We start from the raw sequence: 15,271 nt of genomic DNA, 5'->3' as shown, positions 1-15,271 counted from the left end.
GCCACGTTCACCAATTATAACCGACTGGCAGGATTGACCAATAGAAATGAATTCACCTGCAAACTAAAAGTGCCCATCTATACAATAGGTGTTTTAAGCCCCAAGTCCTAAAAATTGACCAATCACAGTCACGTATTCTCTTCCAATTTCAAAGTATTGTGCGTGAACCAATTTCTTCTGGCTTAGGGCGTAGATGGGCACTAAAGCCTTCACACATAAAATCCCGTAGAACGTAAAACGAAGAGTAAGAAAATCGACCAATCCAAATCGAGTATTGTGCTGTTCGTAACACCAGTAGGGGAAATACTCGATTGGGATTGATCGATTTTTTTTTCTTACGCTTACTTTTTACGCTCTTACGGACATTTTCATGTGTGAAGGCCGAACTGTGGCCGTATCGTGGCGCCGATTGGTTATTCTGCAGACTCGCCGAGAGTTGGATTTAATTTAATTTTAAGCGCCGCGTTATCGCGACGCCGGATTGGTTGTTCGCAGCAGGCCCTTGTGAGTTAGGACTAATAGCGAATTCGGGCGCTTGCACTAGTGCACCACTGAGTGCGCACTAAGGCTTGTTCTTAATCATTGTTATATTTACAGGTCATCTTAAATACTTCTTAGTCTATAAATGATTTCTAACAGCATCCATATCAGATATTACAAATTGTTTTATTGGCCTTAACAAGTTTTTAAATGTGTATTTAAGCGACTTGAAAAAATAAAAATAGATTATAAACAAGCCTTAGTGCGCACTCAGTGTGCACCATGCAGAGCGCCTGAATTCGCTATTAATTTCAATTTCAAGCCGCGCCGCGTATATCGGCCGCCGATTGGTTGTTCCTGCAGGGCCCTTGTGAGTTAGACTTAATTTCAATTTTACCCAGCGCCGCGTATCGCGGCGCCGATTGGTTGTTCCTGCGGGCTCTTGTGAGTTAGACTTAATTTCAATTTTAAGCCGCGCCGCTTATTCTCGTCGCCGATTGGTTGTTCCTGGCAGGCCCTTGTGCGTTGGACTTAAATTCAATTTTAAGCCGCGCCGATTGGTTGTCCTGCGGGCTCCTTGTGAGTTGGACTTAATTTCAATTTTAAGGAGCGCGATTGGTTGTTCCTGCAGGCCCTGTGAGCTGGGCTTAATTTTCAATTTTAAACAGCGCCGATTGGTGTTTCCGCAGGCCCTTGTGAGCTGGACTTAATTTCAATTTAAGCAGCGCCGATTGGTTTGTTAGTGCAGGCCCTTGTGAGCTGGACTTAATTTCAATCATAAGCAGCGCCGATTGGTTGTTCCTGCAATCCCTTGTGAGCTGGATTTAATTTCAATTTTAACCAGCGCCGCTTATCTCGGCCCGATTGGTTGTTCCTGCAGGCCCTGGTGAGCTGGACTAATTTCAATTTAACCAGCGCCGCTGTATCTCGGCTTCGATTGGTTGTTCCTCAGGCCCTTGTGAGCTGGACTTAATTTCAATTTTAACCAGCGCCGCTTATCTCGGCCCGATTGGTTGTTCCTGCAGGTCATTGTGAGTTGGACTTAATTTCAATTTTAACCAGCGCCGTTTATCTCGGCCCCGATTGGTTGTTCCTGCAGGTCATTGTGAGTTGGACTTAATTTCAATTTTAACCAGCGCCGCTTATCTCGGCCCGATTGGTTGTTCCTGCAGGTCCATTGTGAGCTTGGACTTAATTCAATTTTAACCAGCGCCGTTTATCTCGGCCCCGATTGGTTGTTCCTGCAGGCCATTGTGAGCTGGACTTAATTTCAATTTTAAGAGCGCCGCTGTTATCTCGCCGATTGGTTGTTCCTGCAGGCCCTTGTAGTTGGACTTATTTCAATTTAAGCAGCGCCGATTGGTTGTTCCTGCAGGCCTTGTGAGTTGGACTTAATTTCAATCACAAGCAGCAGCCGATTGGTTGTTCATGCAGGCCTTGTGAGATGGACTTAATTTCAATCATAAAGCAGCCGCCGATTGGTTGTCCTGCAGGCCATTGTGAGCGGACTTAATTTCAGTTTTAACCAGCGCCGCTTATCTCGGCCTCGATTGGTTGTTCCTGGCAGGCACCTGGTGAGCTGGACTTAATTTCAATTTTAACCAGCGCCGCTTATCTCGGCCCCGATTGGTTGTTCCTGCAGGCCCTTGTGAGCTGGACTTAATTTCAATTTTAACCAGCGCCGCTTATCTCGGCCCCGATTGGTTGTTCCTGCAGGCCCTTGTGAGCTGGACTTAATTTCAATTTTAAGAAGCCGATTGTTGTTTCCTGCGGGCCCTTGTGATCTTAATTTCAATTTTAACCAGCGCGATTCGCCCCGATTGGTTCCTGCAGGCCCTTGTGAGCTGGACTTAATTTCAATTTTAACCAGCGCCGCTTATCTCGGCCCCGATTGGTTGTTCCTGCAGGCCATTGTGAGCTGGACTTAATTTCAATTTTAAGAGCGCCGATGGTTGTTCCTGCAGGCCCTTGTGAGTTGGACTTAATTTCAATGTTAAGCAGCGCCGATTGGTTGTTAGTGCAGGCCCTTGTGAGCTGGACTTAATTTCAATCATAAGCAGCGCCGATTGGTTGTTCCTGCAGGCCCTTGTGAGCTGGACTTAATTTCAATCATAAGCAGCGCCGATTGGTTGTTCCTGCAGGCCCTTGTGAGCTGGACTTAATTTCAATCATAAGCAGCGCCGCTTATCTCGATTGGTTGTTCCTGCAGGCTCTTGTGAGCTGGACTTAATTTCAATTTTAACCAGCGCCGTTTATCTCGGCCCGATGGTTGTTCCTGCAGGCCCTGGTGAGCTGGACTTAATTTCAATTTTAACCAGCGCCGCTTATCTCGGCCCCGATTGGTTGTTCCTCAGGTCATTGTGAGTTGGACTTAATTTCAATTTTAACCAGCGCCGCTTATCTCGGCCTCGATTGGTTGTTCCTCCAGGCCATTGTGAGTTGGACTTAATTTCAATTTTAACCAGCGCCGCTTATCTTGGCCCCGATTGGTTGTTCCTGCAGGCTCTTGTGAGCTGGACTTAATTTCAATTTAAAGGAGCGCCGATTGGTTGTTCCTGCAGGCCCTTGTGAGCTGGACTTAATTTCAATCATAAGCAGCGCCGATTGGTTGTTCCTGCAGGCCCTTGTGAGCTGGACTTAATTTCAATCATAAGCAGCGCCGATTGGTTGTTCCTGCAGGCTCTTGTGAGCTGGACTTAATTTCAATTTTTAACCAGCGCCGCTTATCTCGGCTTCGATTGGTTGTTTCTCCAGGCCTTGTGAGTTGGACTTAATTCAATTTAACCAGCGCCGCTTATCTCGGCCCCGATTGGTTGTTCCTCCAGGTCATTGTGAGTTGGACTTAATTTCAATTTTTAACCAGCGCCGCTTATCTCGGCCCCGATTGGTTGTTCCTCCAGGCCATTGTGAGTTGGACTTAATTTCAATTTTAACCAGCGCCGCTTATCTTGGCCCCGATTGGTTGTTCCTGCAGGCTCTTGTGAGCTGGACTTAATTTCAATTTAAAGGAGCGCCGATTGGTTGCTCCTGCAGGCCCTTGTGAGCTGGGCTTAATTTCAATGTTAAGCAGCGCCGATTGGTTGTTAGTGCAGGCCTTTGTGAGCTGGGCTTAATTTCAATTTTAAGGAGCGCGCGCTTATCTCGGCGCCGATTGGTTGTTCCTGCAGGCCCCTGTGAGTTGGACTTTATTTCTATTTTAAGCAGCGCGCGCTTATCTCGGCGCCGATTGGTTGTTCCTGCAGGCCCCTGTGAGTTGGACTTAATTTCAATTTTAAGCTGCGCGCGCTTATCTCGGCGCCGATTGGTTGTTCCTGCAGGCCCCTGTGAGTTGGACTTAATTTCAAATTGAAAAAAGCACAGCGGCTAAAATTTTACAATAAAATCATCATAAATCGTTGCGTGGGAAACATCACACCTCCGTACGGTCACAAATTGACCGTAAAAGTATACACATGGGTCGTTTTAGACCCATGTCTCCAAAACGCGTTTCTCGACATTTGCAGTCACTGACGTAAATTGACCGTAAAAGTATACACATGGGTCGTTTTAGACCCTTGATCGAAAAGCAAATTAAAATTATAATTTAAATTTTCGGCTCCACGTATCGTGGCGCCGTATTGTTCTTCTGCAGGCCCCTAGGGAGTTAAATCTAATTTAAACTTTAAGCGCCGCCTATCGCGGCGCCGATTGGTTGTTCTGCTTGCAGGCCCCTAGAAAGTTAGATTTAATTTAAACTTTAAGCGCAGCGTATCGCTACGCCGATTGGTTGTCCCTGCAGGCCCTTGTGAGCTGGGTTTAATTTCAATTTTAAAGAGCGCCGATTGGTTGTTCCTGCAGGCCCTTGTGAGCTGGACTTAATTTCAATTTTAAGAAGCGCCGATTGGTTGTTCCTGCAGGCCCTTGTGAGTTGGACTTAATTTCAATGTTAAGCAGCGCCGATTGGTTGTTAGTGCAGGCCCTTGTGAGCTGGACTTAATTTCAATCATAAGCAGCGCCGATTGGTTGTTCCTGCAGGCCCTTGTGAGCTGGACTTAATTTCAATCATAAGCAGCGCCGATTGGTTGTTTCTGCAGGCTCTTGTGAGCTGGACTTAATTTCAATTTTAACCAGCGCCGCTTATCTCGGCCTCTATTGGTTGTTCCTGCAGGCCCTGGTGAGCTGGCCTTAATTTCAATTTTAAGCAGCGCCGTTTATCTCGGCCCCGATTGGTTGTTTCTCTAGGCCATTGTGAGTTGGACTTAATTTCAATTTTAACCAGCGCCGCTTATCTCGGCCCCGATTGGTTGTTTCTGCAGGTCATTGTGAGTTGGACTTAATTTCAATTTTAACCAGCGCCGCTTATCTCGGTCCCGATTGGTTGTTCCTCCAGGCCATTGTGAGTTGGACTTAATTTCAATTTTAACCAGCGCCGCTTATCTCGGCCCCGATTGGTTGTTCCTGCAGGTCATTGTGAGTTGGACTTAATTTCAATTTTAACCAGCGCCGCTTATCTCGGCTTTGATTGGTTGTTCCTCCAGGATATTGTGAGTTGAACTTAATTTCAATTTTAACCAGCGCCGCTTATCTCGGTCCCGATTGGTTGTTCCTGCAGGTCATTGTGAGTTGGATTTAATTTCAATTTTAACCAGCGCCGCTTATCTCGGCCCCGATTGGTTGTTCCTGCAGGTCATTGTGAGTTGGACTTAATTTCAATTTTAACCAGCGCCGCTTATCTCGGCCCCGATTGGTTGTTCCTCCAGGCCATTGTGAGTTGGACTTAATTTCAATTTTAACCAGCGCCGCTTATCTCGGCCCCGATTGGTTGTTCCTGCAGGTCATTGTGAGTTGGACTTAATTTCAATTTTAACCAGCGCCGCTTATCTCGGCCCCGATTGGTTGTTCCTGCAGGTCATTGTGAGTTGGACTTAATTTCAATTTTAACCAGCGCCGTTTATCTCGGCCCCGATTGGTTGTTCCTCCAGACCATTGTGAGTTGGACTTAATTTCAATTTTAACCAGCGCCGCTTATCTCGGCCCCGATTGGTTGTTCCTGCAGGTCATTGTGAGTTGGACTTAATTTCAATTTTAACCAGCGCCGCTTATCTCGGCCCCGATTGGTTGTTCCTGCAGGCCCTTGTGAGCTGGACTTAATTTCAATTTTAACCAGCACCGCTTATCTCGGCCCCGATTGGTTGTTCCTCCAGGCCATTGTGAGTTGGACTTAATTTCAATTTTAACCAGCGCCGCTTATCTCGGCCTCGATTGGTTGTTCCTGCAGGCCCTGGTGAGCTGGACTTAATTTCAATTTTAACCAGCGCCGCTTATCTCGGCCCCGATTGGTTGTTCCTCCAGGCCATTGTGAGTTGGACTTAATTTCAATTTTAACCAGCGCCGCTTATCTCGGCCCCGATTGGTTGTTCCTGCAGGTCATTGTGAGTTGGACTTAATTTCAAATTTAACCAGCGCCGCTTATCTCGGCCCCGATTGGTTGTTCCTGCAGGCCCTTGTGAGTTGGACTTAATTTCAATTTTAACCAGCGCCGATTGGTTGTTCCTGCAGGCCCCTGTGAGTTGGACTTAATTTCAAATTGAAAAAAGCACAGCGGCTAAAATTTTACAATAAAATCATCATAAATCGTTGCGTGGGAAACATCACACCTCCGTACGGTCACAAATTGACCGTAAAAGTATACACATGGGTCGTTTTAGACCCATGTCTCCAAAACGCGTTTCTCGACATTTGCAGTCACTGACGTAAATTGACCGTAAAAGTATACACATGGGTCGTTTTAGACCCATGTCTCCAAAAACGCGTTTCTCGACATTTGCAGTCACTGACGTAAATTGACCGTAAAAGTATACACATGGGTCGTTTTAGACCCATGTCTCCAAAACGCGTTTCTCGACATTTGCAGTCACTGACGTAAATTGACCGTAAAAGTATACACATGGGTCGTTTTAGACCCATGTTTCTAAAACGCGTTTCTCGACATTTGGAGTCACTGACGAAAATTGACCGTAAAAGTATACACATGGGTTGTTTTAGACCCTTGATCGAAAAGCAAATTAAAATTATAATTTAAATTTTTAGCGCCACGCATCGTGGCGCCGTATTGTTCTTCTGCAGGCCCCTAGGGAGTTAAATCTAATTTAAACTTTAAGCGCCGCCTATCGCTACGCCGATTGGTTGTTCTGCAGGCCCCTAGGGAGTTATATCTAATTTAAACTTTAAGCGCAGCGTATCGTTGCGCCGATTCGTTGTTCTGCAGGCCCCTAGGGAGTTAGATCTAATTTTAAATTTTAAGCGCCGCGTATCGCGGCGTTGATTGGTTGTTCTGCCTGCAGGCCCCTAGAGAGTTAGATCTAATTTAAACTTTAAGCGCAGCGTATCGCTATGCCGATTGGTTGTTCTGCAGGTTCCTAGGGAGTTATTTTTTTAAACTTTGTTTATCGTAGCTGAACGGCCAAAATTGAGCGTTCAAAATGAACTCAGTTTATTGCCGTTTAAATTTTGAACTAAACATAGTGAGAATAAAATTATGCGATTAACCAAGATTAAGCAAATGTCACTAGAGTTTAAGTTTCGAACCGAGTTGGTGAAAACGGGCATAAGTCTCTATGCCAGGCGACTCTAAAGTCCCTTGCACAATGCCAGGCAACAGGCAATAGGAACAGGGAATAGAAATAGAAATCATGTATAAATGCAGAATAAACAGTGACACAGGCAATAGACACAGTTTCCGTCACGTTGGAAATTTTGTGCCTATTGCCGTTGCCAACCAATCATAGCATTCAAACTTTTTAGGTTGTAATTAACGATTTTTTGGTTATTTCTTGTTCCTATTGCCTGTTGTCTGGCATTGTGCAAGAGGCTTTAAGGTGGAAGCACATAAAATTGCAGGAGCCATGAGCAGAAAGCAGAAGCCATACGCGCATGCGCTATGGTATCCGTTGAGCTCTAACAGATACCACAGCGCATGCGCATATGGCTTCTGCATTCCGCTTATGGCTCCTGCAATTTTATGTGTTCCACCTTAAATGTCGTGAAACATGTTTCAGCTACATGTGTCTGAAACGATCCATGAGTACACTTTTAAGGTCAATTTACGCTCCTATATCCTGCCTTATTCTGACAATTTTTTTCCTGATTTTTCCTCACTATTTCTTTCCGATCATATCAAGAGACACGGTAGTGTCTCGCGCCAAGTACACGCGGAGCGAGACCGACCGTGACTCTTTTACGCGACGCGACGGGTTGCGAGTACCCGAGATGTTGAGATCTCGATAACGAGTGAACGGATCAAGTTCTAAGTAGGCTTGATCGATAGCTTGGGGTCCAATTAGGGGGGGGTTTCTCTCATAATATTCCGTTACGTGCCCTACGAGCGGAGATATTGCGACGCAAAGTCCAAATGTGAAAATTTTTTATTAAGATACGTCGTCGTCGTCGTCGTCGTCTACGTCGACCGCTCTTTATAACATACATGTAACAAACAGAGAACGTCACTTTCACTTTTTCGACACTGGCGGCGCAGGTATCGCCAGTTTCGATATCGCGCGCGTATTTCGAAATTAGGTCGATAGACTTATCGGTCAGGAGGAAGATTTCTATTTAGGTATTTTAGGTAAATTAGGTATATACTTATATAAATATATATTGAGTCAATTCCTTCATGTTTATCTGGAGAGATTTCGTATCCTTACATCGTATTACCACCGCTGCCGGAAAAGAAGGTTCTCTACGCTTGGCAGAAAGTGCCGCTAGGGAATTTTTAAGTCGATTCTTATGAATCAAGATTGAATTCGATGTCTACGTATCCCAGGTTGCCGATGACGAGGTCCAGATAGTGCGCTTCATAGTTTTCGGTGTTCAGGTGTAATAATACGTTGAATTCGATGTCTACGTGTCCCAGGTTGCCGATGACGAGGTCCACATAGTGCGCTCCGTAGTTTTCGGTGTCCAGGTGTAATTGTACGTTGAATTCGATGTCTAGGTGTCCCAGGTTGCCGATGACGAGGTCCACATAGTGCGCTTCGTAGTTTTCGGTGTCTACGTGTATTAATACCTTGAATTCGATGTCCACGTGTCCCAGGTTGCCGATGACAATGTCTAGATAGTGAGCTCCGTAGTTTTCGGTGTCTACGTGTATTAATACCTTGAATTCGATGTCTAGGTGTCCCAGGTTGCCGATGACGATGTCTAGATAGTGCGCTCCGTAGTTTTCGGTGTCTACGTGTATTAATACCTTGAATTCGATGTCCACGTGTCCCAGGTTGCCGATGACAATGTCTAGATAGTGAGCTCCGTAGTTTTCGGTGTCTACGTGTATTAATATCTTGAATTCGATGTCTAGGTGTCCCAGGTTGCCGATGACGAGGTCCACATAGTGCGCTCCGTAGTTGTCAATGTCTACGTGTATTATATCTTGAAATTGATGTTTAGGTGTCCCAGGTTGCTGATGACGAGGTCCAGATAGCGCGCTCCGTAGTTTTCGGTGTCTAGATGTAATTATACCTCGAATTTGATGTCTACGTGTCCCAGGTTGTCGATGACGAGGTCCACATAGTGCGCTTCGTAGTTTTTGGTGTCTAGGTGTATTAATAACTTTAAATTTGAATGTAGGACACGTAGATATCGAATTCGAGGTATTAATACACGTAGACACCGAAAACTACGGAGCGCACTATGTGGACCTCGTCATCGGCAACGTGGGACACCTAGACATCGAATTCAACGTATTATTACACCTGGACACCGAAAACTATAGAGCGCACTATTTGGAACCCGTCATCGAATTCAAGCTTGATTCATAAGAATCGACTTAAAAATTCCCTAGCGGCAGAATTAAAATTATGTCATGACATAATAAAAATTGCTGAATTAAAATTATGTCTAGACATAATAAAAATTGGACGAATTAAAATTATGTCTAGACATAATAAAAATTGGATGAATTAAAATTATGTCTGACAAAAATAATTCCGCATTTTTATTATGTGTATACACATTTTAAAAAAAAAAGGTAAAAGGAGGCGCTAAGTACACGCATAGTAGTGTATATGTATTATGTTGTTACCCTGTTATGTTGTTACCTCGAAAAAAAACAAAGTGGTAGTATTATACCTCCAAATAGCTTTACCCTGTACATACTGTTTATAAAATGCGTAATACTACCAAAAAGGCGTGATATCCGTACAAAATTACCTTTTTTAAAAAAAAGGTAAAAAAAAGGCGCCAAGTACACGCATAGTAGTGTATATGTAGTTATCTAAAAAAAAAGAAAGTGGTAGTATTATACATCGAAAAAACCTAAGTAACAAGTGGTAGACGTAATCTTTATATCTCGAAAAATCTTGAAAAAATCTAAGCAGTAGTATCTTTATTTCCGAAAAATTATAACCCAAATGATACACATCACAAAATTATGTTACCTTATCAAAAAGAAGAGTCGCGCTTCAAGCGATCTATTATAATTACAAAAAAGAAATGATATCTCTTTAAATTACAGCGCCAATTACAGAGAGAACATATATATTGCCTCAAAAAATAATTGTCGCACTACTTTGAAAAATCTTTACATTGTGTCAATTAGAAAAGAATGTATGATAACAATTTTATAAGATTAAAAAATTTTATTTAAATTTAACAAGGGAATACAAGATATTTAAATACAAAGTTTACATGTGTATTTTTTAGTGGTCACAAAGAATTACAGAGGTAACGGTACAAAATAAAAATACTTTATTAAAATACATAAATTTTTCTTGATAAAAAAACTTGGCGCTGCTAGACCTCGAAATTTTAAATAAATAAATAAATAAATAAATAAATAAATTTATCCTCTACTTAACGATAAGCCGCATTATCCGCCGTACGCGTCTTCACGCACACCCATATCACTCACTCGCACATCCACGCTGATAATCATTCAATATTACTCCCATCGCATTATTTTCTGAATTATTTTTATTTATCGTTGTCCTTATTTATTTAAAATTTCGAGGTCTAGCAGCGCCAAGTTTTTTTAACAAGAAAAATTTATGTATTTTAATAAAATATTTTTATTTCGTACCGTTACCTCTGTAATTCTTTGCGACCACTAAAAAATACACATGTAAACTTTGTATTTAAATATCTTGTATTCCCTTGTTAAATTTAAATAAAATTTTTTAATCTTATAAAATTGTTATATTTATATTACTAGAAATCATAATAAAATAGCTTAAAATCATAATGAAATCATTTGAAATCATTTGAAATCGGTTGGTCATATAAAATCGGATGAAATCAGTCGAAGTCAGGTTGGGAAAGTTACTTTTTAAAAATAACTAGTTACAGTTATCGTTACCGAGTCAAAAAAGTAATTAGTTACAGTTACTAGTTACTGATTCTCAAAAGTAACTCGTTACAGTTACAGTTACTTAAAAAGTAACTATTAGTTACTTTTTCAGTTACTTTTTAAAATGTTAAAACAAGATTACAGAATAAAAAGTTTAATTTTAACATGATAATTTTAAACTTAAAATTCTTAAATAAAATGTATTATATATGAAACTAAAATTATATACATATATGTATATTATAATATTATATATGCATATTATACAGGGTATCCTATGAGTCCTATGACTCGAGGTCCGGGTGTGTTATGAAGTCATTTAGAGTTGAAATTGTTTAATAAACATTAAACATATCTCCGTAAATGTTCCTAACAGAACCACAACTATTGAAAGTTAATATGAATATTTGAAACATTTTCAAATCCTTAGACTACTTTCTTTGGGGGCATATGAAGTCAGTAGTTTATACAGAACAATCTCGCAATAGGGATGAACTTGTGAACAGAATTATGGATGCAGCAACGCAAATAAGACATTCTCCTGGCACGGTGGAGCGAGCTATTAGATCACTTTTACCTTTCGAAACAGTTTTTTAGGCTTCCTGGGAGAAGCCGCTGATCAAGGCAGCGACATAGACGCACTTGACATCCCTGCTTTCACTCTCCCTTACGACGACTTGGCTACCAGACCTGTGTTTCGTCCGTCGAAGAAAGATTATTATTTTTCTTCGACAGGAGATCCGTCGGTCTCCTCAACCGACAAATCAGGCTCTTCCACATGTACCAATGGTGTTTGAGTAGCTCATCGGCTGGCAATGCATCGAAAGGAATATCCCTGATTTTGATCTCGGTGAATAGGCTTTTTAGCTAATCCGCTGATTGTTCATTGGCGCATTTATATAAAGATGATTACGCTATTTCTTTCTCAGGAATTTCTCATAAAGGTGGGAACTAGCGCACTCTCGAAGTTCAAGGATCCGCTGATCAGCTTTCCGATCACACCCACTTCACCGACATCTAGCCCTCGTTCTAGAAGGCTATCCCGATTATGCTCTTATCTTAATCGCTTGGGCGCAAGAACATGATCTTCGATCAGTGACCTTGGGCTTTTTGCCTGGGTGACTGTCCGACAGATTGGAAATATCGTGGCTTAAAAAAAGACACGCTTTTACGTGTCACATGTTGACCATATCTTTCTCTCTTTGTCCTTTGTATCCGAAGAGTAGGACTTTGGGCTTTTTCAGCCTGTCCTTCTCTCCGCAGCTGCTTTTTATAACAACGTCTGGCAGTGCTGCTATAGCGAACTCGAGTTTTAGTTGGACCCGATTCCGCAACTGGGGACTCCTCTAGTCGTTCGCTCCCTAGGAAAACCATATATCTTGGAGGACTTTGTTTGAATTATTTCAATCGTTAAGGCCTCCGCACAATAAAAAATATAAAAAACAAGGAACAGATATTAGCGATTAGGACTAAAGAATCAAGAATAAAGTTGGACGCACGATGAAAAATACAGGCAACAGAAACAATGAATAACACAAGCAATAGATTTTATTGGAAGCCGTGTATCAATACTACACCAGCTTTATTCCTGATTTCTTATTTCTAATCGCTAATATCTTCTTTGTTCCTTATATTTTTCATTGTGCGCGGGCCTTTATTGTTATTTCTGGAACAAAATGGAACTAAATTCTATTTTTCGTCCCACAAATACCGCGATCGCACGATTTCATCCGGATAGAGTCGCGAATGCCTGGAATTTGGTTCGTATTCCCGAAGGGCACACGATATCCGGGAGGCACCGTGCGTGACATAACTCGATCCTCTTGCGCCACACAGCAATCGGTATAGTATAGCTTATACCTTGCGTGGGAAATTTCTTTTCGTAGATTGTACTCACAATCAGTTACACCTCTGAGTGCGACCTTATACCTTATACCTTTCCACCATTCCAAGATGAGATAAATCCGACACATACACTATAGATCAGAGTACCTATTCTTATAGGTCTGGGTACCTATTCTTGAAATCGTTTGTTATTAAACAAATTCGTTTTTGGCGCCAATGAATGCCAGTCAGTTGGCGCCACTAATCATTGCGCGTGTAAACTTACCTTAACTATAAAAGTAACTTAAATTAGTTACAGTTACCGAAAAAATGTAACTAAGTTACCGTTACAGTTACCAAAAGAAAAATGTAACGCAGTTACCAGTAAGTTATCAAAAAAAGTAACTTGTAACGGTAACTAGTTACTTCCCAACCCTGGTTGAAGTCAGTTAAAATCACTTGAAATCAGTAATCATTCGTAATCCGTGGTACACCCAAAAGACGAGTGAATAACTCCTCGGTTCAATGCCTCTTCCATATATGTTCTATTCCAATAGACGTAGTTCTACGTGTCGATCGCGGCACAGTTGTTACCGCGCTTGTTTATTTTTTTGGGACCATTTTTAATATTTCTCTGAAAATTTTTCTAAGTCCCTCATTTCAATTTGTACCGTTTTGGGACACTTTTTTCAAATTATTACCAGTCCGCACAGCTTATAAAAAAATTAGACATTTTTTGGCACAATCCGACCTGACTCATCATGACCATTCTATCTTTTCCTGACCACTTCCTGGCTTCCCTGACTTTTCCTGACTATTCCTGACTGCGAAAACATTTGTGTCCGCCATTTTGAAAAAAATCTCAGAAAAAAACTAGAAAAAAACCGCCATTTTTTCCTGACAAAAAAGCCGCCATTTTTTCCTGACCATTTCCCAAAGAAAAAAAACCCCGTTTCCCTGACACAAAAAAGTCGCCATTTTTCCCTGACCACTTTCTAAAAAAAAAAAAAAAAAAAATTTTTCCTGACACAAAAAAGCCGCCATTTTTTCCTGACCATTTTCTCAAAAAAAAAAAAAAAAGAAAGAAAGACACAAAAAAAACGCCATTTTTCCCTGACCATTTTTCAAAAAAACCCGCCATTTTTCCCTGGCAAAAAAACCGCCATTTTTTCCTGACAAAAAAAAACGCCATTTTTCCTGACAAAAAAAACGCCATTTTTTCCTGACAAAAAAAGCCGCCATTTTTCCTGACCATTTCTTCAAAAAAAAAAAAAAAAAAAACATTTTTTCCTGACCATTTCTTAAAAAAAACCATTTTTCCCTGCCACAAAAAAACGCCATTTTTCCTGGCAAAAAAAGCCGCCATTTTTCCCTGACAAAAAAAACCGCCATTTTTCCTGACCATTTCCTAAAAAAAATTTTTTTCCCTGACACAAAAAACCGCCATTTTTCCTGACCATTTCCTCAAAAAAAAAAAAGAAAAAAACATTTTTTCCTGACTAAAAAAACCGCCATTTTTCCCTGACAAAAAAAAGCCGCCATTTTTCCTGACCATTTTAAAAAAAAAAAAAAAAAGAAGGGAGAGAGAGCCGTCATTTTTCCCTGGCAAAAAAACCGCCATTTTTTCTCTACAAAAAACCGACATTTTTTCCTGAGAAAAAAACCGCCATTTTTCCTGACCATTTCCTAAAAAAAAAAAAAAAACGCCATTTTCCCCTTGGCAAAAAAACCGCCATTTTTTCTCGACAAAAAAGCCGCCATTTTTTTCTGAGAAAAAAACCGCCATTTTTTCCTGAGCATTTTTCGGGAAAAAGGAAAAAACATTTCCTGACCATTTCCTGACCATTTCCTGACTTTTCCTGACTTTTCCTGAACATTTCCTGACCGTTTCCTGACTCGCAAAAAAAAAAAAAAACATTTTCTGACTTTTCCTGACCATTCCCTGACTCGTCAAAAAAAACTTTTTTTTCCTGACGCAAAAAAAAAGAAAAAAATTTTCCCTGGCACAAAAAAAAGCCGCCATTTTTCAAGCCGCCATTTTTCCCTGACCGTTTCCTGACCGCGAAAAAAGTCGCCATTTTTTCTTGAGAAAAAAAACGCCATTTTTTTCTGACCATTTAAAAAAAACATTTTTTCCTGGTAAAAAAGCCGCCATTTCTTCCTTTCTGGCACAAAAAACCGCCATTTTTTTTCTGGCTATTTTTTCAAAAAAAAAAGAAACATTTCCTGACCATTTCCTGACCATTTCCTGACTTTCCTGACCGTTTCCTGACTCGTCAAAAAAAAAAAAAAAAAAAAAGAAAAAAAAAAAAGAAAAACATTTCCTGACTGTCTTGAAAAAGAACATTTCCTGACTGTCTTGAAAAAAAACATTTCCTGACTGTCTTGAAAAAAAAAAAACATTCCCTGACTCGGAAAAAAACATTTCCTCACCGTCTCAAAAAAAAAAAACATTTCCTGACTGTCTTGAAAAAAAAAAAAAAACATTTCCTGACTGTCTTGCAAAAAAAAAAACATTCCCTGACTCGAAAAAAAACATTTCCTCACCGTCTCAAAAAAAAAAAAGGGAACATTTCCTGACTGTCTTGCAAAAAAAAAAACGTTCCCTGACTCGAAAAAAAACCATTTCCTGACCGTCTCAAAAAAAAA

At 41.0% G+C, this 15,271-nt stretch overlaps 1 long non-coding RNA gene across 1 annotated transcript; it reads left to right on the top strand.

The window, feature by feature from the left end:
• The first annotated feature begins 10,521 nt into the window (after positions 1–10,521).
• On the top strand, positions 10,522–13,552 carry LOC139824633 (uncharacterized). The gene is made up of 2 exons (XR_011735204.1): positions 10,522–10,760; positions 13,072–13,552. It is a non-coding gene; the product is annotated as an uncharacterized lncRNA (long non-coding RNA).
• Positions 13,553–15,271: the final 1,719 nt, after the last annotated feature.

The sequence above is a fragment of the Temnothorax longispinosus genome, unplaced genomic scaffold (assembly GCF_030848805.1).
Source record: "Temnothorax longispinosus isolate EJ_2023e unplaced genomic scaffold, Tlon_JGU_v1 HiC_scaffold_48, whole genome shotgun sequence".
NCBI classification, from domain to species: Eukaryota; Metazoa; Arthropoda; class Insecta; order Hymenoptera; family Formicidae; genus Temnothorax; species Temnothorax longispinosus.
This window is presented reverse-complemented; position numbering and strand designations above follow the sequence as displayed.